The 27,641-nt window shown below is 44.3% G+C and overlaps 1 pseudogene; it reads left to right on the top strand.

Moving 5' to 3' along the window:
* The first annotated feature begins 202 nt into the window (after nucleotides 1-202).
* Nucleotides 203-14,511, top strand: LOC131239153 (DNA-directed RNA polymerase II subunit RPB2-like; annotated as a pseudogene).
* Nucleotides 14,512-27,641: the final 13,130 nt, after the last annotated feature.

The raw sequence follows: 27,641 nt of genomic DNA on the forward strand, positions 1-27,641 counted from the left end.
CGCAGCTGCCTGTCCCGATTGCCTTGACCCTCAACCCTATAAAGCCCCCTCGCACTGCAACATTTACTTTTGCTATCGATCAGGCCAGAAAACACGAAATTCGTCTTTCTCTCGCCTCCCCACCCTCTTCTAGGTAACACATGCACCTTTACAGGATCAAACAGCTTGGGTTTCTTCTTTCTCGATTTATCGATCCGAAGAAATGTACGGAGGAGGGGATGACGACGATCCGATGGTCGATGAGATGCAGGAGATCACGCAGGAAGATGCGTGGGCCGTCATTAGCGCCTACTTTGAAGATAAAGGCCTCGTTCGGCGACAGCTCGACTCCTTTGACGAATTCATATAGAACACGATGCAGGAAATTGTCGATGAGTCCTCCGATATTGAGATCTGTCCCGAATCCCAGCACAACCCTGGCCGCCAGTCGGATTTCCTTGAGGTTCGGTCTTTCCAGTTCCAGCCCCTTTTTCTTTTGTTTTCCTTTAAGGGCCTGTTTGGCAGCGTGGATTTGAATTCCCGTGGAATTGTGTTGATTTTAGTCCGCGCGGAATTGAGTGGATTTGAAATCAGAGCTTTGAGGTGGGAGTTCAAAAGAGCTCTTTTGGAGGATTTGGATTCCTCTCAAATTCAAATCCCTCCGATTCCTAGTTATCAAATGCCCAAAAACCAGTAAATCCCCAAACTTTGTTCCGATTCCATGCTGCCAAATGACCACTAAAATTTACGTTTTCTCTTCAATCCAGTGTATGAACTGCTGCTATCCCAGATTTTGATAGATTTTATTTCAGTCTGCTGAATTTATATTGCATTGTGAATCCTGTGCTGATTCCATTCCTGATGGAGCAGACAGTACTAATTGAGAAACGTTTCATTGATTGAGTAAAGATGATCCATCGACCTTCATTGATTTGGATGCAGATCACTTCTCAATCAATAAACCCTATTGGCATGCATTAAGCTTGTCAAGAACACTTTCTTTTTTTTTCTTTTTTTTTTGTTATGGGAAGGTCCGAGCCCCTTATAGTTCCGAGCATAAACATCTTCTCAATCCGATCAAGCGGAGGAATATTCAAGATGACGAACACTGCCAAAGAAAGTGACGTCTGAACCAAACCCTGAGTCAGGTACGGTAAACTTCAACCAATTAGCAGCGACCTAAACCGAGGTCCCATCCTCATCCTCATTTTCATTCAAAGAGGGATGTCCGAGCCGAGACTCGTCCTCGGATGTCCGAGCCGAGGGTTCGTCCTCATCTTCATCTACCTTCAGAGAAGAGATTCTCGAGCCAAATTCGGGGCAAAATGTGAGTACATTGTGCACTAAACTTGGAAGCTACCATAAGTGGAAGTGACCGATTACTTCGCTCATGGATACGCATTATGCGCGAAATATGTTACACAATCCGTGGATTGCATGCAATATCTCCATGATCCGAAAATCCCACTGATTGAGTGAATCGTGTCGAGATTAACGGATCCAGACCGTCCAACAGTCAGGTATAAATACTATGAAACTCCATTGCTACGGGTACACAATATCTCGTACCCTTCCTCTACCTCTCAACTTAGACCCAGCTTCCCTTGACCTAACTTAGGCATCGGAGGGTCCCCCGGCTTAGCCAGGGTCTCCTTTGCTCACCCTTTTGTGCAGGGTCAGGGTTCGTCGAAGGTTCGCCACACAGAGCGGAGGGTGATCTAGATTTCGACCTCAACATTTTTGGCACTGTCTATGGGAACTTGATACAAAAGGTCAGGTTCCTATTCTCGAGCATAATGGCTAGAGGAAAGAAAAAAGTAGTAGCTATGGAACCAGAGCCAAATGAGCAGACTCGCTCCTCCTCACTACTTCATGCTGAATCAGCCCTGGGGCCTTCCCAGCATTCTCGCAATGGGGCGAGTAAGTATCGAGCCATGCAGAACGAGATACAGGCCCTGCGCGACGAAGTAAACCGGATGAAGCAGCAACGAGAGCCTCAACCGCGCCCGACTCAGGAAAATCCTATTCCCAATCCAATCGGTCCTGTCATGGAAGCGCACTCCCCGCCGAGAAGCATGAGGCCTGAGGCACCTCAACACCCCTAGATGACAGTTTCGGGTCAGAATCCTCCTCCGACCCAAATTCGAGTCTTGACTCGGAACACAGCCACTCGAGTTCCGACCAATGCTTCAGTCACTTTAGCCCTGCCACCGACGGATCTCCGTCATTGGCTAGAACGGAGGAGGGGAAGGAGGACCCCAGAAATAGAAAACGCCCAAGAAATTATAGTGGAGAACAAGGACCCTTAAGAGAAACGGTTTGCAGAACTCAACAACAAATTCTTAGCTCTAGAAAAGAAACAACAGCCAACATCAGTTCCCACTGCTGTTCAAGCGCTGATGGAAGAGACCGAGCCTCACTTCACCTCGGAAATCATGAACGAGGTGATGCATCAGAGGTTCCGGATACCTCCCGTCATTCAATACTTTGGGTCCGGAGACCCTTCCGAGCACGTGGAAGCCTATCACTCATGGATGCAGATCCAAATGGCGACGGATGTCATGATGTGCCGAGGGTTCTTAATCACGCTCACGGGCTCCACTCGGAGTTGGTATCGGTAGCTCAAGCCAAATTCCATTAGTTCCTTCACAGAGCTGAGTCGACTATTCCTTACCCAATTCATAAGTAGTAAGAGAAGTCGGAAGCCTAACACTCATCTATTTGTTATCAAATAAGAACCGAAGGAGTCGTTGAAAGATTACATTACTCGCTTCAATGAGGAAGCACTGTTAATAGAAGATTACGACGACAAGATGACACTTGCAGCCGTGTTCAGCAACCTAAAGGAAGAGAAATTCACCTTCTCCATTGAAAAGAACCCACCAAAGACGTTAGCAGAACTTGTTGTCAGAGCTCAGAAATACACTAACACTGAAGAATTCTCCAATGCCCACAAAAATGTCCAAGTGGCATAGCCGAATAGTAAAGGGAAGAGGCCTAGGAACAAAGAATCCCAGCCGTCCAATAAAAGGCCTGATGACCACGCCCCTCGCAATCGTTGCCCGAACAGAAGGCTGGATGGAGAGAAAGTTCCGCTCCTACACCCCTCTTAACACATCCACCGAGCAGATTCTATTGGACGTCCGAGGAGAAAGTTACTGAATTAGCTCGTTTGTATGAGGGCCAACCCAGATCATCGAGACAAGCGTAAGTACTACCACTTTCATCGAGATCACAGCCATAACACAGCCGACTGTGTAGATCTCAAAGATGAGATCGAGGCCCTTATTCGGAAGGGACATCTACGTCGATACACCAAGGAAGGAAAAATCGCTTGGAAAGAAAAGCGAGAGCAGGAGAAGCCGAATAATACTACCAAAGAGCCCACCAAAATCTGTACCATCTTCGGGGGCTCGTCCGGTGGAGAGGACTCGAACAGGGCGCGAAAAGCTCACTCTCGGAAATCTGACCTGGAACATTACGTCCACTTGACAGAGCGGCCCAGCAAGGAACTCTGGGCCAGCCCATGCACTCTGACCTTCACGGAAGAGGATGCACGCGGAATCCAACATCCGCATGACGATGCCCTGATAGTTATTATGACCATAGCGAACCGCAAGGTATACCGCATCCTGGTTGACACCGGGAGCTCGACCGACGTGATCTATTCTGAAACCTTTGAAAGAATGGGGATACCAAGGTCCTACCTCAGACCTGTGAAGACACCCCTACACGGCTTTGTCGGAGAAAGAGTAATCTCCGAAGGAGTCATTTCCCTCCCTATGATTGTGGGAGAAGGGCAACACCAAGTCACCCTTATGGTGGACTTCTTAGTTGTCAACGTACCATCAGTGCATAACGTCATTTTAAGCCAACCTTCCCTTAACGCAATGAAAGCAGTTGTCTCCACCTATCATCTGATAATGAAATTTCCTACCGAGGGTGGGATAGGATATTTCCGAGATGATCAACGCGATGCTCAAAGATGTTATGCTATAGCAGTCAAGAAGGGGTCGGTCAAGCAAACACTTACCATCAACATGCTGGACCCCAGAGGGTGCGCGAAAGAATCATCCGTGGAAGATCTGGAGAAAGTACCACTCGACGATCCGAGTAGGACTGTTCATCTCGGAACTTCACTAAACCCTGAGCAGCGGTCCGAAATGCTAACCTTCCTATAGCAGCATGGGGACGTCTTTGCATGGTCACATGCAGACATGCCGGGGATCTCTCCTGACGTCTTAATCCATAGGCTGAACGTAGACCTAGACTATAAACCGGTAAAATAAAAGAGAAGACCATTCGATGCCAAGCGGTACGAGGTCATTATCGACGAGGTCTCTGTCTTGCTCGATGCTAGCTTCATAAAGGAGGTATACTACCCCGACTAGATTGCGAATGTGGTCCTCGTCAAGAAAGCCAATGAAAAATGGTGAGTCTGTGTAGATTACTCAGATCTAAACAAGGCATCTCCGAAAGATAGTTTCTCATTGCCTCAGATCGATCAGCTGGTGGATAGCACGGCGGGACACGAACTACTCTCTTTCTTGGATGCATACTCTGGGTACAATCAGATCACAATGCATCCCCCTGACAGGTAGAAGACCACCTTCGTCACGAACAAGAGACTCTACTATTACTAGGTCATGCCGTTTGACCTAAAGAATGCTGGGGCCACGTACCAAAGACTAGTGAATCAGATGTTCGCCAAACAGATCGGACATACCATGGATGTATACGTCGACGACATGCTGGTGAAAAGTATCAAAGCATCCGATTACCTGACAGATCTTGGAGAAACATTCACCATCCTCCGAGAATACCAAATGAAGCTGAATCCCGCAAAGTGCGCTTTCGGAGTCGGCTCAGAAAAATTCCTCAGATTTTAGGTCAGCTAGAGAGGCATTGAAGCAAATCCTGACAAAATCAAAGCACTCCTTGACATGAGTTCGCCCCAGACTGTCAAATAAATACAATGTCTCACAGGGCGAGTCGCAGCACTCGGGCGTTTCACATCCAAAGCAACGGATAAATGCTTCCCCTTCTCAACAGTTGAAGGGTCATAAGAAGGCAGAATAGACATCAGAATGTGAATAAGCCTTCCAACAATTGAAGCAGTATCTGGGCTCACCCCCCTATTGTCCAAGCCCGAAGAAGGTGAGCCTCTGTTCTTGTACCTTACGGTCTCGGTCTCGGCCGTCAGTTCAACCCTAATCAGAGAGGTCGGAGGCAAGCAACACCCCGTATACTACATGAGTAAAGCTATGGTACCGACGGAGATGAGGTATCCGCCCCTGAAGAAGCTGGCGCTCAGTCTCGTCGTTTCAGCTCGAAAGTTACGTATTAACCGACTCCCCTCTCAAACAAGTCCTCCAGAGACCTAAAGTTTTAAGCCGGCTAACCAAGTGGGCCATCGAGCTCAGAGAGTTCGACGTTCAGTTTCATCCGAAGATGGCGATTAAGGGCCAAGCCTTGGCCGAATTCACCACTCCGAGTGCAGGAGAGGTCCGCGCCGAAGGCGAGACTGTTTCTCCCGAGCCTCCGTCCAATCCAGGGAATGTATCAGAATCTGGATGGATCCTCTATGTAGACGGATCATCCAATGCAAAGCGAGCCGGAGCCGGGATCGTCCTGATCGCACCTGATTCTACGTCCATCCAATATGTGATCAGACTCGGCTTCAAAGCTTCAAACAATGAGGTGGAGTACGAGGCTTTACTGGCTGGACTCAGATTGGCAGCGAGTTTGGGGGTCTAGATTTTTTAGGTCCGATGTGATACTCAGCTGGTAGTGAATCACATCTCCACAGAGTACGAAGCTAAGAAGACGAGGATGATCGCCTATCTAGACGAGGCGAGAAAGTTAATTGAAAGATTCTGGAATTGTACGATCCACCAAATCCCTAGAGTAGAAAATTCGTGAGCCGACGCCTTGGCAAAACTGGCCTCGACCTCAGAAGGGAGGATCCCGCAGATCGTTCCTGTCGAATTCATAAAACATCCGAGCATCGACCAGGCAAATAAGAAAGTGGTTAACCCAGTGCAAGCTACTCCAAGCTGGATGGACCTGGTTTTTAACTACCTAACATCTAGCGACATCCCTTTGGATAAACTGGAAGTCAGGCGCCTGAGAGTTCGAGCTGCGCGGTAAATCGTCCTCGATGATATCTTATCTAAGAAAGGGCATTCTCAACCCTACCCCAGGTGCCTCCGACCCGACGAGACCGATTACGTGATTCGAGAAATTCATGAAGGAATCTGCAGAAACCACTCTGGCAGCCGATCCTTATCCCTGAAGATACTCCGACAAGGATATTTCTGACCGACCATTAAGGAAGATTCAAAGAACTACATTTAAAAGTCCGACAACTACCAATGCGATGCGGCCATGCCGAGGCAACTTGCAAAGGAAATGACTCCCATGAGCGGTCCATGGCCATTCGCTCAGTGGGGAATTGACATCATCGGCCCTCTACCAACTGGAAAGGGGCAAGTCAAGTTCGCCATTGTCGCAGTTGACTATTTCACCAAGTGGGCCGAGGCCGAGCCCATTGCAAAAATCACAAAACAGAAGGTAATTGGTTTCGTTTAGAAAAATATCATCTGTCGATTTGGGATGTCGCACACCATTGTGTCTAATAACGGCAGACAGTTCGATAACGATAAGTTTCGGGGCATGTGTCGGGAGCTCGGCGTCACAAACGCATACTCGTCCCCTCGGCACTCACAGTCCAACAGGCAGGTAGAAGCTGTCAATAAGGTGATCAAGCATCATTTCAAAACGAAGTTGGAGAAAGCGAAGGGCAACTGGGCTGAGAAACTCCCGTTCGTCCTCTAGGCCTATAGGACCACAGCTCAGTCATCGACATGGGAGACCCCTTTCTCACTTCCCTACGGCTCAGAAGTGATGGTGTCAGTTGAAATTGGCCTTCCTACTGCTCGGGTTAGGAATTACCGAGGAAATCAGAACTCCAAGTAGATTGCAGCTAACCTGGATTTGCTTGAAGAAGTCAGAGATATCTCGAGACTCCGAGTCACAGCTTGACATCAACATGTGGCAAAGTTTTATAATTTTAAAGTCAAAACCAGGCAGTTCCGACCAGGGGACTTAGTCCTTCGCCGAGTCTTCCAAAATACTGCAGAGTGGGGGGGGGGGGGGGCGGGGGCACTTGGACCTAACTGGGAAGGGCCATACCGTGTGGTCCGATCAACCAAACCCGGCTCTTACCACTTAGAAGACCTCGAGGGCCGTCAGCTCCCCCACCCATGGAATGTCGAGCACCTGAAAGTTTACTATCAGTGACGAAATAGCCTTTAAGGCTCTCAATAAATGTACGCCTCCAAGCAACAAGCCTTTAAGGCTCTCAACAAGTGTACGCCTCCTAACGACAAGCTGTTAAGGCTCTTAATAAAATTCGCCTCTTCTTATCTACATGAATGAATTATCTACTAATGGAAAAGTTGCATCTCATATGCAGAGGCGGACTAAACGAACTGATCCCTTAAAGAAGAGGTTAGAACGTTATCCTACGAAAACTCGACAGGGCATCCCCTCTCATTCAGGAAAAAAGCCAAAAAGATGACCCGACTCCCCAACATAAGAGTTGGCTCATCGCATGACTAACGGATGAAGTGGAGGTTTCTCGCCAATCGTGGGACGAGCCAACCCAAGTAGGTTCGAACAACCAGGATCAGGCCATACAGGCTTCAGAATCCTATGAGACGGCATTGGATGGGGCTGACCCGCCCAAGGTGTTGGCTCAGCTATGCCCTAAAGTAAACCGACCTGTTAGCAAATCAATTCGGCAATCAATGAACAACAGTCAACATCCAAAAATTAACTACAGAATAACATGTATAAAAGCAACCATCATCCGGACGCCCTTTCCAAAGGGTTAAAAATCATCATCATCTAGAGGCGAAAAATAAAATCCATACACAAAAAAAGGGAGGGCTTCAAGTCGACTACGGGAGAAATATTAAAGACTATGCTGTCGGAGGAGATTGGGAGTTGGGGGCTTGATCCGGTCAAACGTCTTCAGCTGGTACCTCTCCAGTGTCTTCGAACAACAAAGGTTCAAGGTTGAGGTCCAGGTACAAATCCTGGACCGCCTCAATAAAAGCATCGAAGCCATAGTTGTAAAACTTGGTAGCTTTGGCGTCCCTTTCCTTTGAAGTCATAAAGGCGTCTACTGCAGCGGCCACTGCTCTAGCCAGGGAGGCCTCATCTTCGGCTCGCTGGGCTTCCATTGCTTGGGAGATAGCTTGGCTTCGTTCTTCTAACGCTTCGGCTCTAGTCCGATCTAGGACTTCGCCTAGTCGGGTAATCTCCTTAGCCAATGAATCCACATGAGCCCTAGCTTGTGTCAGCTCAGCCACCGCTACACCACAATGGGCCTCGAGATAACTTACGACCCCTTGCAGTTGGAGCTCTCTAGCCTACCCATCCTGCTCTTTAGCCTTCCCTTCCTCAAACTGTCGACGCAGCTCGACCTACTCCAATCGGAGAAAAGTGGCTTCGTCCCGCAAGATCCCTGCTTCGGTCTTGAGGATCTCCATCTTTAAATCTCTCTTTTCCAGCTCCTGCAGCCTCTCCCAAGTCAAAAGAATCTTTGGGACGGACTAAATAAGAAGGAAACACGAAAAGTTTGAATATACGGATGAAAAAATGAGAATGGAAGGAGAGACAGTAGAAGAAGAAGATACCCTGTAAAATATGGAAGCCATGTCGTTTAGAAATGAGTTGTCTGATTTAATAAGGAGGTCGACTATCTCCTCCTCCGGAGTATGCTTGGTGGCCCAGGGAACCAAGCAAGGCATATGATAGCCCGGCTTAAACCTCCCGCCGCTCGTCCCCACCTGCACCGAGTCCACTGCTTCCCCGGCCCCGGTCCGGCTGCCTGCCGAGCCCTGAGTCTCGACTTTGAAATCATTCCCGTTGTCGAGAGGAGAAAGCATGTCATCAACCATCCGAACGGCCTCATCCCGTTCGAAAGAAGAAGGCACGACGATGCAAGGCTCGGGGGCTGGAGGAGGGGCCTCCACGGTAGGGGCAGCAACGGTAGGGGGAAGGGAGGGAGCAGCGGTAGGTGAAAAGGAAGGAGTTATGGTTACTGGGGAAGGAGTTATGGTTGCTAGAGTCAGAATAATGATTAATGAGACTCGGGTCTTAGCAGGCACCACAACAAGAGCCGAGGCAACGAAAATTGGAGCGGCAGCTACAGAAACCGGACCTGAGGGGCCCTCCCCGTGAGGAGCGGCCTGCCTCCTCCAAACGGTGGTCTTCATCCGAGGCTCAACCCTCAACCTCTCCTCTACCGTCGGAGCGACTTTCCTCCTCTGTAAACTAGATGCCTCGGTCATGCCTGCATAAAAAAACGACAAGTCAGCAACCAAGTTAAGAAAATCCCTCCCGAAAAACGGAAGAAAGACTTATTGACGGAAGTGGGGAGCAGCTTAGACTTGCACAGCCCGGACCAGTGAAGGTTGGCGGCAGTGATCAGGTTTGATCAAGAGCGAAGCTCCCCTGATCACGCCCTAGCCTTGGCAATAGATTCTTCTGATCCGAATTGAGGAGTGGCGTGCCCCTCAAAAAATCTACAAGGATAAAGAAAATTTCAGACCAACTGAAGTAAAAGAGAGGCGCAAAAACAAAGTAGGGAAATGTCTAAAGTCCAACCTGGCTTGGAGAAGTGGGTGGGGACCAGAGTCGTCAGAGTCCCAAGCTCCGTCATCAGTGCCTCCCATTCACCAGCAGCCCATAACCATTTATTCTTCCACTCCTTGTTGGAGGACGGAAGATTCATAACTAGCCCCGACCCCTTGCTGCCTCGGGTCGCAAAGTAATACCATGGTTCTTAGCTATCATGCTTAACCAGGTATAGGCTCATCAGCTCCTCTGGGGTTAGCTCCGAGTTCCCAACTTGATGCCAGATAATGAAGGCAGAGATTAACACCCTCCAAGCATTGGGGGTGAACTGTCCGGGAGCCAGTCCCAGATGGGCAGTTAAGGCTCGAATGAAAGGATGTAAGGGAGTCGGAGCTCGCATTGGAGAGAAGAAAGAAAAATGGTAACTTCTCCCTCAGCAAGCGTGCCAGCAGTATCAAGGGGCTCAGGGGCCCTTATCTGAACGGAGTTTGGGATATCAAACTCCAAACGGACTCATCCCATTTGAGACTCTGTTAACACGGAGCCTCCAGGGATGGCCTCCGAGGCCCGCCCACTTGCAGGCATCCCAGCAGTCTCGACAGTTATGGCCCGGAGGGTTCGGGCAGGTCTCCTCATGCCGACCCTCTGAGTCCGAGCCCCTGCCCCCTTCTGTCTACAGGGCTAGGGACAAAGGGCACAGCTTCAAAGGGGCCTTCAAAGGCCCCTCTCCCACTTTCAGAACTCCTCGGCTCGGAGGAGTCATCGTAGTCCCGGGCAATTTTCAGGTTAAACGACATCTTGAAAGGAAGGAATGCAAAGAGACGCAAGGAAGGAGACTCACCGGATAATCACCGAAAATCGCTTCTGTCGGAAATGCCTGGTCGGTCAGAATCGCTTATCGAAAAACCTTGATTGGCCGAAATCGGCCTTGACGGAAATTGCCTCCTCCGGTATCAACTCAAACGCAAAGCGTATGGAGATTTTCGAAGGAGGCTTATATAGACCTTGCCAAATCTTTGCATTAATGACAAGAAATGATGGCCGCAGCCGAATCGTCGCGAGCCGACTTCAGGGCTTACATGGCCACGCACTATTGGCTCAGGCTTTGCCAAGCAGTACGCCTCTGACATCGAGCGGCGTGCTCTGAATAAATGAAACGACACTTGAGTAAGGAAAGCTCCGCCCGAAAAGTTACGCGGGCATACATGGCAATTGGCCATAGGCGGACAACGATTTGAAATCTTAACCGTTGCCACACGTCAGCTGAAGGATGGCTTGTAGGTGGGAAACCCTGAGGATGTGACGCTTCAAAATTCGAAGATCATGATAATATCGGTATGTGTGGAAGGTTCAGCAGATGGGATGGTTGATCTCCCGTGTGGTTACTCTCCGAGTCCGTATAAGACCTCGAAGAGTAGGGGGCTTCTCTTATGGGAAGGTCAGAGCCCCTTATAGTTCTGAGCATAAACTTCTCAATCCAATCAAGCAAGAGAATATTCAAGATGACGAACACTGCGAAAGAAAGCAACGTCCAAGCCGAACCCTAGGTCGGGTACGCTAAACTTCAACCAATTAGCAGTGACCTAAACCGAGGTCCCATCCTCGTCCTCATCTTCATTCAAAGAGGGATGTCCGAGCCAAGACTTGTCCTCGGATGTCCGAGCCGAAGGTCCGTCCTCGTCTTCATCTACCTTCAGAGAAGAGATTCTCGAGCCGAATCCGGGGCGAATTGTGAGTACATTATGCGCTAAACTTGGAAGCTACCATAAGTGGACGTGACCGATTACTTCGCTCACGGATACGCATTATGCCCGAAATATGCTACACGATCCATGGATTGCTTGCAATATCTCTATGATTCGAAAATTTCACTGATTGAGTGAATCGTGCCGAGATTGATGGATCCAGACCATCCAACAGTCAGGTATAAATACTATGAAACTCCATTGTTACGGGTACGCAATATCTCGCAACCTTTTTCTACCTCTTAACTTAGACCCAGATTCCCTTGACCTAACTTAGGCACCGGAGAGTCCTCGGCTTAGCCAGGGTCTCCTTTGCTCACCCTTTGTGCAGGGTCAGGGTTCGTCGAAGGTTCGCCATATGGAGCGGAGGGTGATCCAGACATTGACCTCAACATTTTTTACTTTTTTTTTTTTTAAAGAGAGTTTCAGTTGTCAAGCTAGCTTCACTTGTTGAAATTAGTTTTTTTTTTTTCCTGGTTAGTCTATTGTCAGATGTCAAATGTCAATTGTAATGGTGGTGCTTGACATCACTGCTATTCACTTTCAAACCAATTGAACGCTTCCATGAAAAAAAAAAATTCTATATGCCGTGAGGTGCAAGTGTCAGACGCTGTCCCATTTACAACTCTAAGTACATGTTTTTGTGTACACAATTTGACTGCCTTCGCTGATGCTGGTGTAACTTGAGTGGACAGCTGCTACAAATGTATCATTTCATTTCAATCTTGAATCCGATCAGATCAAGTGCTTGAACACTGGCTTCTCTTAAAATTTATGTTTTCTTCAATCCAATGCTTGAACTGCTGCTATCGCAGATTGTATTTCTGTCGGCTGAATCCATATTGCATTGGGAATCCTGTGCACTTTCGGGATTCTGTTCCAGATGGAGCAAATGGTACTAATTGAGAAATCCTTGTCCGTCTACACCTTCGAGTACATGTTTTCTGTGTACACAATTTGCCTGTCTTTGTTGATGCTGGTGTATTGGACAGGTGTCACAAATGTATCATTTCATTGCAATATTCTGAATCCGATCAGTGTTCTCTTCCATCCCAAATCTAGGATGCAAGATACTCTGTTCTGTCATTTTTGAACATTTTCTTTTTATGGGTTTGTTGTGTACAATGTTTTCTTATGGTTACTAGATCTGAACACCTTCATCAACTCTTTATGTTTTGGAGGTCCTCTTTTGCTACTTACATTGCTAATATCTATGTAAATGTATTTGATTTGATGCAGACAATCTACAAGATCAGCTTTGGCCAAATATACCTGAGCAAACCTATGATGACGGAGTCGGATGGAGAAACTGCAACTTTGATCCCAAAGGCTGCAAGGCTGAGGAACCTGACTTACTCTGCACCATTGTATGTGGATGTCACAAAACGTGTCATAAAGAAAGGGCATGACTGTGAAGAAATCACAGAGACACAGAGTTCACCAAAGTTTTCATTGGGAAGGTAAAATTTGAGCTATGAACTAAGGATTCAACCCAGAGCATGAATCTTGGTTGGCTATATGCTTATCGTTTCCTTTATTACACTGGTATTATGTTTCAGGTTCCTATAATGCTGCGGTCTAGCTAGTTATTGTACGTTGTACCAGAACTCAGAAAAAGATCTAACAGAACTTTGGGAATGTCCATATGACCAAGGCGGATACTTTATTATCAATGGGAGTGAGAAGGTTCTTATTGCCCAAGAAAAGATGAGCACCAATCATGTCTACGTGTTTAAGAAAAGGCAGCCTAACAAATATGCCTATGTAGCTGAGGTCCGGTCCATGGCAGATTCCCAGGACAGGCCGCCCAGCAGCATGTTTGTTCGCATGCTTTCTCGGGCTAGAGTGAAAGGGGTTAATTTTCTTAATATGTAGAGCCGTCCCTTCTCTATACACTATAGAATACTGTGACTGATTCTGTCTTGTGCCTTCACCATGCTAGTGCTAAAGTTTGGCATTCCCTGTGGTCTGCAGGGCTCTCCAGGGCAGTACATTCGGGCTACTCTTCCTTACATTCGGACAGAAATCCCAATAATAATTATTGTGTTTCGAGCATTAGGGTTTGTTGCTGACAAGGATATATTAGAGTCGGGATCCTCTGTTATCTGGTCAACAGGGATTTCCTGTTACCCTAATCCTCATTGGTCCACATCACCACTCACTTAAAAAGAATTATAAAAAAAAAAAAAAAAAACAAAATAAAGCTTCGGACGCCAAACCATTAGGGTAACAGGAAATCCCTGTTGACCAGATAACAGATGATCCAGACTCAGAGTATATATGCTATGACTTTAGTGACACTGAGATGATGGAATTACTGCGCCCATCCTTCGATGAAGTATTTGGTATCCAAAACCAACAGGTATCATGTTTTGTATTTTTTTAGAACTGCTGAAGAAAATTGGGTTGCCATTTCTGGTTATGTTTCTTGATTAACAAGGAATGTCACATTCTAGTACATTATTCAATGATGCCTATTAACTGCCACCTAGAATCCAGTGATGCGAGTGGGACCTTGAGCATGCGTTCACCTTGATTCATGCGCTGTGTGCATCCGTTTTACCAGATTATTTTATTGCATTGTCACTAAAAATGAAAATGAAGCAGATCTAAATCTCAGGTGGACCACACCACAGGAAACAGTTATAACACCCACTATGATAGAATGCAGCACCCACTTGACTGTTTGGACGATGGAATCGACACGTGACAGATATCTCGGCCAAATAGTTTGTGAATATTTAGGGCTGTCAATAGGGCGGGTAGTCACGCCAGGCCTTCGGGCTTAACGCGTGTTGGGCCGGGTTTGCAGTGGTGTATCATGCCAGACGGTCGGGCTCGGGCTTAAATCAAGAGCCCAATTGTAAATCCGGCCAGACTCGGGCATATCACTCCAAAAGCCCCTAAACCCGGTCTCGCACGATAGGTCTTTTCTAAACTTAATTTTTCTCATTTTCTTATCATTTAAGCACAGAGATATTCACAGCTCGGGCTCAGGCGGACTCAGGTCAGGCTTTGTATAAATGTTCCGGGCCAAACTCAGGCTGGACTATTTCAACCCGTCAAGGGCCCGGCCTGGATTGGGCTTAGGTACAGAATTGCAGGCCAGGCTTGGACAGAGTTTGGCCCGGCCCATTGACAGCCCTACGAATATTCCATATACTTAATAAAAATAAGGTGATACAGTCCCGAAATTTAGAGTGATGTAAGTTTTTTTTGCGCCCATTTCTTACACTAATTTGGCCAGTCTGATCAGCAGACCAATACTATTTTTGCCAACCGTACGATAACCATGTTTCATATCTGATGAACGGCACAGATCTCTACACGGGTGCCGTCTGATGGTGGAAACCACAGGCCACACGGGGCGGTCATACACAAGGAGATGATTTTCACGCATGAGGCTTCGTAAACTAATTCATCTATAAGGTAAGTTAAGTTACCGGTTTTAGTTGCGTGATTCGATGATTTTTGAGATGATATCATCGAATCACGATCGCATGGCTGAAATCTAACCATCTAGATGGATGTCTGGAGTCCTGGGCCACGTGATGAATGTCTTAGATCAACCAATGGGGTCCACCCAAGGAAGATGGGCTTTTCCTGTCACTTTGAGGAAGATGATCCATCGATCATGGTGGATTTTGATCGAGTGGGCCATCCTTCGTGCTGATGCACCTGGATGGTCTGGATTGGTCCAGTGATCATTTTGGGACCCACCACTTGGAGAGATTTTCCCAAAAACTCAGTGGGTTCCGAGATTTTCGGGTGTGGCTATTACTCACGCACTCACGAGTTTCTCGAGAGAAATCGGATTCGATTGAGATGCTTTTGTTCGTTGCCCTAAAATCAGCGTTTGAAAGGTGCTGAGCTGTTTCAAGAAGGAAGTGGATGGTTGGGATCGCGCAAACTAGCCGAAATCAAAAGATGCTTTCCGCCTTTCTTTTTGTGGCTCCGGAAACCCTAATACGGGAATAAATGGAGGGCTGACATTTAATTTAATGGAGGGTTAAGATTGTACGAAGGAAGCTCACGCGGATTGCCAGCTAAGGAAGGAAAACTGAGTTTTTGTTTTCAGAAATTTTCACTCGCCAGCAGCTCTTATGCTGGAACTGCGCTCACACACGCGAGTCAAAAATTGATTCTGCATCATATGGACGGTTCAGATCTTTCTTTCCATCGATGTAGGTGGTCAACCGATCGAATGACTCACGCACAGTTCGTTTTTTGGAGATGCCCACACCGCAACGCAATTTGCAGCTGAGTTTGTGTACGTGTGAGGACTTCAACACGTGCTAATCATTTGGTTTTCATCGAATTTTGATGCTGCACCTGTTGGACGGCTTGGATCACATCGACGTGACATGACGGTGGGCCCCAGTTCGAGCGAGCGAACGCTGTCCGTTCAAACAGCGTTCGGCGGGAAAAGGTCGAAGAATCCTCTCCTTTGAATCAATTAGACTCGGGTCGTTTGACCGAAATCGGATTGCGTACTGAGTTTTTCAGTACGCTTTTATCATACTGAGTAAACTGAGTTGGTCCTTTTGTGAATGTATGTGGATTATCCACGCCGTCCATCTATTTTTCCAGTTCATTTTAATGGTTAGGTTTAAAATTGAAATATGTCTATACCTCAAGTTGACCACGCCACAGGAAACAGCGAGAATAATAACTTCCACCGTTGAAACCTTTCTAGGGCCCACAGTAATGTTTATTTATCATCTAACCTGTTAATAATATCACGCAGACATGGATGAAGGGAAAACACAACTAACAATTTGATCCAAAACTTCTGTGGCACCCAATAAATTTTCAACGGTAGAATTTCAATTCACACTTTTTCACGTGTTGAGGTCCTTTGAGATTCGGATATACTTGATTTTTTGGCTCAAGCCTTCAAATTATTTTTTTAAATGCATGGACGGAGTGGATGAAATATGTAAATTATGATGAACCCCACAGAATTTACTCAGTACGCAATCCGCTTCCCGTTTGACCTAGTCTTTTGTTACGTGCTCCGCAGATGTATCTTCGCTGTGTGCTCACATTACACAATGTGGGGTCCACAGTGATTTTTATTGAGATCCAATCCACTCAACAGGTTCTACAGTTCCTATAGGACCTTTGAAAGAGATCATGAGTATAAAAATCTCAGATGGGCCACACTAGTTAAAACTTGTTTTATTCATTGATTCCTAACAATCTAGTGGTCGTATCATTTCTGAATCCGATTGGCAGAGCGTTTAATGCTTTTTAAGGGACTTTTAAGTTGAAATAGGTAGATTTTTGAGTATTAATTAACTAGATTGTGCAATTTGAGTGCGGATTATACATTTTAGTTACTGTGGCCTGATGAATAACAGGAGTGATGATCCATACTAAAATAATGGTGAACAACCTAGGTTAGGTGTGATCCTTCACACAAATATATTCATTTAAATTATAATGATAATACTTTATTACCGAAAAAGTACGGGTGTTACAATCCCAGCCATCTAATCTTTCTCCTTTGACACTTGCATGTGCATTACAACCGTGTTTGGTTTCTTCACTGTTCGTCGCACACAGAAAGGAGGTGCACGTGTGATATCAGAGCTGCTAGTCAGATGAACACCACGATTCAGATGCTCTTTCCAATAAAAAAAAAAAAAACTGATAGAGTCATCACGTTGGCCACACGTGTACGAGACAAATGAGCGTCTCAGAGGAGTGGGCCATGCCTCCAATTTTCGTGAGCACGTGCCACCCAACTGATATACACAGTGGGGATAACATTAGCTGTGCACGCATTCATCTGTCTATTTTGACACTGACTCACTCGCCAAATTGCGGTATCATTTATCAATTGATAATCTGATTATTAATTGATGATCTCCACCGTCGATCTTCAGTATCAGTGTGGAATGACCGTACGTGTGTTTTGGACACTACGGATAGTCAACATCAATATCCATCACGATAAGCAGCGTTTACCTCTATGGGAAAGAAGGTTTTATTAAATTAGAAAGGGATGCTTCTTTATGGGTGGAATCCTAGAAAACAAGAGGAGGTGAGTGAAGGTACAAAGCAAAGGGCCTTTTAAATGGAATCCCGACTAAAGATGAGGGGGAGGGTGTGAAGAGGTAGGCAACCATATAGTCGCTTTTAAGCTGTGTTTGTGGCCATGTTACATGGCTGAGATTGTCCCCATTTTGAATGGTCTCAGTTTCTGTCTGAACTTGGGATTTTCTACGGTTGAAGTGGAAAGCGACTTGAAAATCACTGTATATACTCTTAATGCTTAAGAAACGGACCCTGGAAGGGATTTTGACCGTACTAGGTTGCATGGTCAAATTCTTGAACAGGTTCCACTTTTCAAATATTCCAAGGGTGGCCTTTTGACGAGCTCGGACCAAAATGTTCGTGTCCTTGATTTAGTATTTGTACGGTTTGTGAATGAATAAGAAGTTACATCGTAGTTAATGCTAAGAAAGTGATGTGTACGGAAGTCTTTTTGGGCGTGAGCAAGGCCTAACTCATGGGACCCACATTGATGTATGTGTATAATTCATGCTGCCCATTCATTTTGCTGTGTCATTTTAAGGATAAGGCTCAAATATCAGCCTCATCCAGAGCTTGTGTGGGCCACATAATAGAAAATAATGATGACAATAGCACCCATTGTTGAAACTTTCCAGGCTCAGTGTTATGTTTGTTAGAAATGGACACTATCCAAGTCAGGATTTTTAGGCCCACGGCGAGCTAGCCGACAAGGTGGATGGAATGGATCACCCCATTGTGAGCCTTGACTCCTATTATTCAAAACTAATCAAGTTATTAATTACATCAATATGACAACCACAACCCTTACTATATTACAACCACGACCCTTGCCACCTTACAACCAGTAAAGGTCATTACAACCACGACCCTTACCATGTTATATGAGTATAGGTCGTGATTGTCATGGGCGCGGGCAAGGCACAACCCTAAACTCTAATCCATGCTGTCCATCCTTTTTGCCGTGTGATGTTTGTTAGAAGTGGACACTGTCCAAGTCAGGACTTTTTGGGCCCACGGCGAGTTGGCCGACAAGGTGGATGGAACGGATCACCCCATTGTGAGTTGACTTCTATTATTTAAAAATAATCAAGTTATTAAACAACCATGACCCCTTACTACATTACTACCACGGCTTATGTAACATGACACTCATATAACATGAAAACTACAACTCATGACAACCACGACCCATATAACATGATTACCACGACCCATATATCATGACAACCACAACAACCTCGACACTTACCACATTACAACCACGAGTCGTGGTTGTAAGGTGGTAAGGGTCGTGGTTGTCAAGTTGATGTAATTAATAACTTGATTATTTTTAAATAATAGAAGTCAAGGCCCATAATAGGATGATCCGTTCCGTTCGCCTAGTCGGCCAGCTCGTTGTGGGCCCAAAAAGTCTTGACTTAGACAGTATCCACTTCTAACAAATATCACAGTGAGCCTGGAAAGTTTCAACAGTGGATATCATTGTCACCATTATTTTCTATCATGCGGCCCAGACGAGTTCTATATTAGGCTGATATTTGGGCCCTAGCCCTAAAATAACACGGCAAAAAGGATGGGTAGCACGGATTAGGGTTTAGGGTTATGCCTTGCCTACGCCCATGACAACCACGACCCATACCCATATAACATGGTAAGAGTCGTGGTTGTAAAGTGGTAAGAGTCATGGTTACACATTACAACCACAACAACCTCGACACTTACCACATTACAACCACGGGTCGTGACTGTAAAGTGGTAAGGGTCATGGTTGTAATGTAGTAAGGGTTGTGGTTGTCAGGTTGATGTAACTAATAACTTGATTATTTTTAAATAATAGGAGTCAAGGCCCATAATGGGTTGATCCATTCCGTCCACCATGTTAGCCGGCTTACTGTGGGCCTAAAAATCCTGACTTGGGCAGTGTCCAATTCTAACAAACATCACAGTGAGCCTGAAAAGTTTCAACAGTGGCTATCATTGTCACCATTATTTTCTATTATGTGGCCCACACGAGTTCTAGATTAGGCTGATATTTTGGCCCTAGCCCTAAATTGACACGGCAAAAAGGATCGGTAGCACAAATTAGGGTTTAGGGTTATGCCTTGCCCATGCCCATGACAACCACAACCCATACCCATATAACATGGTAAGGGTCGTGGTTGTAAGGTGGTAAGGGTCGTGGTTGCACATTACCGCCACAACAATCTTGACAGTTACCACATTACAACCGCGGGTCGTGGCTATAAGGTGTTAAGAGTCGTAGTTGTAATGTAGTAAGGGTTGTGGTTGTCATGTTGATGTAATTAATAACTTGATTATTTTTAAATAATATGAGTCAAGGGCCATAGTGGGATGATCCGTTCCTTCCACCTTGTTGGCCAGCTCACTGTGGGCGCAAAAAATCCTGACTTGGGTAGTGTCCACTTCTAACAAACATCACAGTGAGCTTGAAAAGTTTCAACAGTAAGTGTTATTGTCACCATTATATATTTTCTATTATGTGGCCCACACGAGTTCTAAATAAGGTTGATATTTGGGCCCCAGCCCTAAAATGACATGGCAAAAAGGATGGGTAGCACGGATTAGGGTTTAAGGTTGTGCCTTGCCCACACCCATGACAACCACAACCCATACTCATATAACATAGTAAGAGTCGTGGTTGTAAGGTGGTAAGGGTCGTTGTTACACATTACAACCACAACAACCTCGACACTTACCACATTACAACCACGGGTCGCGGCTGTAACGTGGTAAGGGTTGTAGTTGTAATGTAGTAAGGGTTGTGATTGTCAGGTTGATGTAATTAATAACTTAATTATTTTTAAATAATAGGAGTTAAGGCTCATAATGGGATGATCCGTTCCGTCCACCTTGTCCGCCTGCTCGTTGTGGGCCCAAAAGTCCTGACTTGGGCAGTGTCCACTTCTAAACATCACAGTGAAACTGAAAAGTTTCAATAGTGGGTGCCATTGTCACCATTATTTTCTATTATATGGCCCACACGAGTTCTAGATTAGGCTGATATTTAAGCCCTAGCCCTAAAATGACACAGTAAAAAGGATGGGTAGCATGGATTAGGGTTTAGGGTTATGCCTTGCCTACGCCCATGACAACCATGACCCATACCCATAAAACATGGTAAGGGTTGTGGTTGGAAGGTGGCAAGGGTCGTGGTTTCACATTACAACCACAACAACCTCGACACTTACCACATTACAACCACGAGTCGTGGCTATAAGGTGGTAAGAGTCGTGGTTGTAATGTAGTAAGGGTTGTGGTTGTCAGGTTGATGTAATTAACAACTTGATTATTTTTAAATAATATGAGTGAAGGCCCATAATGGGATGATCCATTCTGTCCACCTTGTCGGCTAGCTTGCTGTGGGCCCAAAAAGTCCTGACTTGGGTAGTGTCCACTTCTAACGAACATCACAATGAGCTTGGAAAGTTTCAACAGTGGGTGCCATTGTCACCATTTTTTTCTATTATGTGCTTCACACAAGTTCTAGATTAGGTTGATATTTGGGCCATAGCCCTAAAATGACACGGCAAAAAGGATGGGTAGCACGGATTAGGGTTTAGGGTTGTGCCTTTCCCACACCCATGACAACCACAACCCATACCCATATAACATGGTAAGGGTCATGGTTGTCAGGTGGTAAGGGTCGTGGTTGCACATTACAACCACAACAACCTTGACACTTACCACATTGCATCCACGGGTTGCGGTTGTAAGGTGATAATGGTTGTGGTTGTAATGTATTAAGGGTTGTGATTATTAGGTCGATATAATTAATAACTTAATTATTTTTAAATAATAGGAGTCAAGGCCCATAATGGGATGATCTGGTCCGTCCACCTTGTCCGCCAACTCGTTGTGGGCCCAAAAAGCCCTGACTTGGGCAGTGTCTACTTCTAACAAACATCACAGTAAGCCTGGAAAGTTTCAACAGTGGGTGTCATTGTCACCATTATTTTCTATTATGTGGCCCACACGAGTTCTAAATTAGGCTGATATTTGGGCCCCAGCCCTAAAATGACATGATAAAAAAGGATGGGCGGCATGGAATATACACATACATCAATATGGGCCCCACGAGTTGGGATTTGCCCACGCCCAAAAAGACTTTCGTCTACATCACTTTCTCAGCATTAAATACGACGTAACTTCCTATTCACTCAAAAACCGTACAACTACTGAACCAAAGACAATGGCATTTTGGTCCAAAAAAATTTCCAAAGCTTTTCAAAAGGGCACCCTTGAAATATTTGGAAGGTGGAATCTCTTTCTAGAATTTAATCATACAACGATGCCAATACAGTCAAAATCCCACCGTGAAATGTATAGTACCGGTGAAAAGGCATTGTCGCTCTAGTGAAAGATGTCAATGTCAACTTTCATCGTATATACGTTCAGAGATCTGTTTAGATACTATCCAATTAGTAATTTTTTAACTCTTATATAAATTAATAAGTTACATTTTAAACTTAAGTTAATTTGGTAAGCATGTTGTAAAAGTAACTTATGTAATGAAATTAGTCATCTCATAATTGTTTTCTTAATTAACTATTCACTTCTCTACTTCTCTCTTCCCTTCTCATCTCTCCATGTGATGGATGGTTGCCCTACACATAGATAGTCCACATTGAAGGTGGGGTCCACACAATGGATGCTCTACATTGAAAATGGGCCCACATGATAGATGACCCATATTAACATGGGCCCGCATAATAGATGACCCACATCAAAGGTCGATCCCTAATGATAAATGGCTCACATCCAAGACGAGCCGTGCATGATGATTGACCCACATTGAAGCTAGGGTACACACAATGGTCAGTCCACACCAAAGGTGGGCACAACAAGATGGGCAGTGGACATTGAAGGTGGGCCCCACATGATGGTTGACCCACATCAAGGTAGGCCCCATATAATAAACGATCCACATCAAAGGTGGGATCCTTGTGATGGGCAATGGATGTTTAACATAGGCCCCACAAGATAGATGACTCACATAAAGGTGGGCCCCATATAATGGACAATCCACGTCAAAAGTTGGCTCTTAATGATGAATGGCCCATATGCAAGATGGAACCCGCATGATGGATGACCCACATTGAAAGTGGGGCCCCACACAATGGACGTCCCATATTAAAGGTGGTTATATTACAATTTGCACTGCAAGAAAGTGTAGTGCCGTCCTTTTCACGCACGCCAATTGCAATTGCATATAACTTCTGTATTATAAGCATGTCACTTGTTCTATATAAGCACGAGGGTATGTGTTATATCCAAATCGTTCATCCATTTGGCGAGCTCGTCTTAAGGCTTGAGACAAAAAATAAGACAAATCTAACTGTCGTGGGGACCACACAAGTTATTTAATGGTGAAAATCATTCTCTGCTACTATCTGTGGTGTGGTCCAGATGATATTTGGATATTATTTATTTTTGGGATAATGCTCTATAATAATATCTAAAAATATATGAACGGTGTAGATATAATAAATACATCACGGTGGGCCATGTAACTTTAATATCCTTTGAACCGTTCGTACAACTCAGAGCTCGAGGAGCGTCAGTGTCGTCTTCTCGCAACACGTACTTATATAGGCTAGCAGCTGGAGCCTGGATGTCAGATAGACATCATGTGGGCGCATGGAGAGGGAAATCGACTCGGTGACATGGTTGGTGCTATGTGGGCCCCACCATATGATGTATGTTTTTCATCCATGCCGTCCATATATTTTTACAAATCATTTTACAATATGAGTGTAAAATTGAGGTATATCCAATTCTCAAGTGGACCACATTACACGAAACAGTACTGAATGAGAGTCGACCATTAAAAACATTTTGAGGGCCATAAAAGTTTTGGATCAAGCTGATCTTTGTTTTTTCTCTTCCTCTGGGACTGAATGACCTAATCAACGGATTGGATGTCAAATAAACAGTATAGTAGGTCTTAGATGTCAAATAAACAGTATAATTGGCCTTAGGAGGATTTTAACAGTGGATATCCAACCGTTATTATTTTCATGTGGTGTGGTCCACTTGAGATCTATATTCCTCTCAATTTTGGTACCAAGCCATTACATGAACTTTAAAAATGGACGAACGGAATGAACGAAACACAAACACCCGGATCGGGTCGGTTCGGATCGAATCAGATCCAATCGGATCGGATCGGTCCGGGTAGACATGCATCCGAACTCGACCCAAAAAGCATTCATATCTAGCCTAACCTACTAGATTAACACCGATCCAAGCCGTCGGATCGGGTCGGATTGGGTCGAATCCACCGGATCAGGTCAGGATTGCCCAGCTCTACCCTAGAGTGTGAATCAACTTTAATCCAAAAGGTACCTATGCACGGTATATTTACAGGAGTTTGAATTTAATTATTAAATTAACTTTAATATCTTTAATTAGTGATATATGTAATTTTTGACACAATGGTTGTGATAAGCCTGCTGAAATATATGCTTTGCCTAAAAATGATGAAATTCCAAATCTCGGATAGGCCGCAAGTACAAGATCATGTCTGAGTGACTAACCAATGATTTTTAATTGTTAATTAACATGGACAATGTTTGGACGGTGCTGGACATTGTTTGGACGGTGCTGGACATTACTTTATAAAATTTTTATAAAATAATCTTTTAAACATTAACATCCAAATAGTTACAATAAAATCTAAATGTTTATGCAGACGTGATCTTGATTGATAACTGCTTTCTATATCCGTGATGCGGTCAAGATACTCTACCCGAGGCTGGAGTAGTTTTTCCTTTATCTTTAGAAATTAAACTCGAATAAATGAGTAATTACTCTTCGGATCACCCTAATTAGTCATTAGCAACTTTATTTTCTGTGTGCGTAATGAGTAACTACTCTCAGAATCGCCCTGATTAGTCATTGTCAACTTAATTTACTTCATGGCTAGAAAATATAATAAAAAATAAACGGTAAGCTTTAGTCAAACCCTTTGAATCTTCATCCATCATATTTTGACCTGACTATAAAGTTGAGTATCCACATTCTCTTGATTTTGAATGGCAAGGATCATTAAAATCACAAAATCAATTTGTCTAAGGAATTGAAAATTAGTTTGTAGCGAATTAGAAATATATATTTTATGCAAAGTGCAACATTTGAGATACAAGAATTTTATTGGAAGATGTAGGCTGGTTAGCGACATGTATTTTCTCTTGGTTGCTCATCCGTGAAGACTTCATTGTTGTTATTCATTGTGAAGAAATGTTATAGAAAAACGGTCAATTCTAATGCAATAACTGATTTTCAAGACATGGTTAGTCAGCATGCACTAATTGATGTAGGTTATATTAAGTACATGGTGTAAAAACTAAAGAGATGTTAAATACATTTGGCTTATATTGGACTGATTTTACATTAAATTCTAAAGTATCAGGTGAGTTTGTTTCTACCTTTATTGAACATACAGGATTATAGACTCTTTTAGTTTCAATCAACTATAATATTGTATGATACTAATGAAGTGTTTAAATTTCAGAATATATGGATTCAAAATGATAGCTTCCTTAGTTTGGTTGAGTATTCATGGTCTCTTCTAATATGAAGAAATAATAAACATGAAAAGTGAAAAGGTTAAAAGATTGGTTTAGAAACTAGAATAAATAAGTATTTAGATATATTTTTCAAATGTTAAGAGAATAGAAGAAATATTTATCTATGTTGAAATTAATTACGAAATAGAAAAACTATCATAATCTTTCCCGGAATCTAATAGAAGTTATGGTTCTATAAACTAAGGATGTGCACCATTTCTTGGTGCTTAAGTCTACCACAAATAGATCTTAAATGTTATAAAAATGATTGTTTCCTTTGTTTTTTTTTTTTTTTTTTAGTCTTAGAAATGCCCAACAGACTCTGAAAATGAGTTCATAAGGGGTGGGATGGGCCGTGTTAGGGTTGGGCCAGTCTGGGCGAAAGGCGCGGACCCTATCTGTCTCAAGCCTGGCAAGATCTTCGCCGTATGAGCTTAGCCTAGTAAGCCCCACTTGAGCCTGAAAGAATTAAGTGGGCCTAAAATCCCTACTCACAAGAATTTTCTTAATCTATCCATTGATCCAGTGGACCACACGTGCACAAAAAAATAAACACTTAAAAAGGAACGACACTAACAGTCTACGTTCAAAATACAGAGGATTAGGTAATGGAGGATTGGAATGGTATATATTGTAGGATACAACAGATGTACGTGTGAAGTTAGGTCGCGCTCGACTAGACCAGAACAAGCTAAAATGAGTTGAGCCCAAGCCCGGCCTAAAAATAGATGGTCTAGCAAGGCAAGCCTGGGCCACCATTAAAAACTTCCTAGGGCCGACTATAATGTTTATTTTCCATCCAACCTATTGATAAGGTCACACGGACCTGGATGAAGGGAAAACACAAATATCAGCTTGATCCAAAACTTTTGTGGCCCACAAAAAGTTTTTAATAGTCATTTACCACTGTTTCTTGTGGTGTGGTCCACCTGAGATTTTTATCTACTTCAATTTTCGACTCTTTCCATAAAATGACTTTGGAAAACGGATGGACGACATAGATATAAAATAAATATATCAAGATGGACCCCAGGGTCACCACCCGCATTGTGGGGCACCAGCGGAAGTCGCGCCCCACAAATATCAGGAGAACATTTCAAGCGTCGAAGGCCAGCAGCCGTTGAGAAGAAATGTCAGTGCTTACGAGAACACGTGTCGCAAGTACATTCGCTTCTGCGTCTGTCTGTTCGCAACGACAGCACACTGCATCGAATCGCGCCAAACGCGCCTAAAAATAAAGAGCACCAAAGTGGGCCCTCATGTATTGCCTTTTGATTGGGTAAATGACGATATTGCCCTTTAATCGACTGAATGAGCACTCATGTACACGGAGTAAGTTCACAGAAAGTGTGCTTACGTCATCGTCTCACAATGTGAGCGTGCGATGTAAAAATTAGGCACGTGAGACCACAGATATATCATATTTAACTTTTACACTTGGATATTTTCTAACGGGACGCGGATTGCGTCCTACCCCGGGCAGGGCTCTGTGGGGCCTACCGTGGTGTAAGTGTGTTATCCACGCCGTTCATCGCTTATCTAAGATTATTTTAAGGTAAAAATGAGTTAGGTACACACCTCCCGTGGACACACCAAAGGAAGCTGCAGTGATAATGACACCCACCGTTGAAACCTTTATAATGGCCATCATGATGTTTTTTAACCATCTAACCTATTCATGAGGTCATGTAGACGTGGATGAAGTGAAAACACAAATATCAGCTTGATCCGAAACTTTCCAGCTGACAAGAAGTTTTTAATGGTGTATGTTCAATCCCCACTTTGTGGTCCACTTAAGACTTTCATTTGCCTCATTTTATGGATCATAATTTAGAATTATTTGAGAGAAACTATGAACGGCGTGGATAATACACTTACATCACGATAAGCCCCACAGAGCCCTGCCCGGACGGGTACGACGCAATCCGCGTCCTCTCTAACGGCTCCTGTTTGTTACAAAAGTTTGACTTTTGAATAAGGGGATAACATTATTTTTGGCCCATGGGTTGCTTACGACTACGATTCATAAATGCCTCGGGTCTAATAAGATAGTGATGTACGCATGATCTCAGACACAAACCAAGCTAGCTTGCTTAGCTCGCTCAACTCTTCCTAACTTGTAAGATGGGGTCAGACGAAGCCGGGCTGTATTTTTTTAGTTTGAAAAAAAAAAAAAAATATATATATATATATATATATATATATATATATATATATATATCTTTTTAAAAATTGAGCACTTTTCATAACTTTTCGTTTCAGCTAGTTTTACAAAATAGTTTCAGGCTCAAACTTAAATTTAGCTCAAGCTAGCCTGAGCTATTGACCGAATTGGACTGAGCGGGCCACTAGAACTCGAGGACTGAGTCGGGCCAAACTTGAGCTAAGGTAGCATACTGGCTGAATCGAGCCCTGCCAAGCTCAACTCAGTTCGGCTCGTGTCCAGCTCTATCTTTGACAGACATTTCTCCCCTTGATGTGAGGAACCACATGCTAATCAGTACACTATCAAAATTATGCATGCTCAGGTTGAAAAGCCCATGTCGTGTTGTTCTGACTTTCAAACCATTGAAATTGTGGGATCCACTATGCTAAAGATATTCCTTGTGAAAAGAATCCTAAACCTTCAATTGGTGTA

The sequence above is a fragment of the Magnolia sinica genome, chromosome 3, assembly GCF_029962835.1.
Source record: "Magnolia sinica isolate HGM2019 chromosome 3, MsV1, whole genome shotgun sequence".
In the NCBI taxonomy this organism is placed as follows: Eukaryota; Viridiplantae; Streptophyta; class Magnoliopsida; order Magnoliales; family Magnoliaceae; genus Magnolia; species Magnolia sinica.